General features: G+C 47.8%; 1 protein-coding gene across 1 annotated transcript in view; it reads left to right on the forward strand.

Annotated features, from left to right (window-relative positions):
- Nucleotides 1-1,676, forward strand: part of LOC107096156 (G-protein coupled receptor 39-like) — a 15,197-nt gene that overhangs the window by 7,972 nt on the left and 5,549 nt on the right. The window lies entirely within an intron of this gene.

Raw genomic sequence — 1,676 nt, forward strand, 5'->3', positions numbered from 1 at the left:
CTGCTGGTCCTCTGCCTGCAGCCCTGCTGCTGGTCCTCTGCCCGCAGCTCTGCTGCTGGTCCTCTGCCCGCAGCCCTGCTGCTGGTCCTCTGCCCGCAGCCCTGCTGCTGGTCCTCTGCCCGCAGCCCTGCTGCTGGTCCTCTGCCCGCAGCTCTGCTGCTGGTCCTCTGCCCGCAGCCCTGCTGCTGGTCCTCTGCCCGCAGCTCTGCTGCTGGTCCTCTGCCCAAAGCTGGAGATTTTCTAGAGACCCCTCCACACATCTCTGACGTTCTGTGCCCGTTGTTCCTCCATCTTCCTCTCATAGTCCTTCTTTGCTGCCTTTGGAGCTCTCACTGGGTTAGGGTTAATGAAGTCAGATCTGTGCTGCAGATGAGCTGAACAAAAAACAGAAAACTAAGCAGAAAAGGAGGAAAATCATTGTCATTTGGTTCCAGATAAATAAATCCCTTTTATTTCCCTGAACACATAATAGCGCCGCCGCTAATGATTGGTATCAACATAAAAAAATGAAACAGAGTTTATAGTAAAACATACAGAATGCAACATTTGAATAATCGCACAGCAGGATTAGAAATGCAGGAAATATCTGCAGGATGCTTGAAAAGCAGATGTTTTCAGCCTGGGTGGTCTCTGGGTTAAGGTTAGGTCTCTATCCAGAACCGCTTTGATCTGCTGGGATGTGTCTTTGATGCTCCGACAGACGGACGCTGCCTGCAGACAGAGATAGAAACTTTGAATCCAAACTCTGGGATTATTTCTGCTCTCCTAAACAGCAGCCTCCCTTTAGATGGAATATTAATCACTCAGTGTCCACTCATGTATTTAATAATGATTAGAAGACACCAAGTCAATTCAATTACTCTCAATTATTGAATTAGCGGAAATTTTTACTTTTTGCTTTTTAATGCAGTTCTGGTCCATAAATTGATCAGATTAGGATTCTCCCCTAATGAATTCTATCAGTTATTTCCAGCTTAATTTAACTACATTTTACCGTACAGTTAATGATAAGGTGACCAATTACTTAGAGATAATAGGCTACAGTCAGCTTTAGTTTCAGACATACTGAGGAAGGAGCTAAACACTCTGGCCTGACAGCTCGGTGTGGGAGGGGCAGTGTTTTCTAAAATGTCCTCCATGTGGGGACATTCAACTGGTCCCATTTGGTAAGGTTGTCTTCTCTGAGTTGGGGTGAGGGTCTCGCTTAGGGTCTGGGTTAAGGTAACAGATGTGCAGCTGACAGATGTGCAGGTGACGGATGTGCAGGTGACAGATGTGCAGGTGACAGGTGTGAAGGTGACAGATGTGCGGCTGACAGATGTGAAGGTGACAGATGTGCAGGTGACAGGTGTGAAGGTGACAGATGTGAAGGTGACAGATGTGCGGCTGACAGATGTGAAGGTGACAGATGTGCAGGTGACAGAAGTGAAGGTGACAGATGTGCAGGTGACAGATGTGAAGGTGACAGATGTGAAGGTGACAGATGTGAAGGTGACAGATGTGAAGGTGACAGATGTGCAGGTGACAGAAGTGAAGGTGACAGATGTGCAGGTGACAGATGTGAAGGTGACAGATGTGCAGGTGACAGAAGTGAAGGTGACAGATGTGCAGGTGACAGATGTGAACGTGACAGATGTGCAGGTGACAGAAGTGAAGGTGACAGATGTGCAGGTGAC

Source organism: Cyprinodon variegatus, unplaced genomic scaffold, assembly GCF_000732505.1.
Source record: "Cyprinodon variegatus isolate N-32 unplaced genomic scaffold, C_variegatus-1.0 Scaffold602, whole genome shotgun sequence".
Lineage (NCBI taxonomy): Eukaryota > Metazoa > Chordata > Actinopteri > Cyprinodontiformes > Cyprinodontidae > Cyprinodon > Cyprinodon variegatus.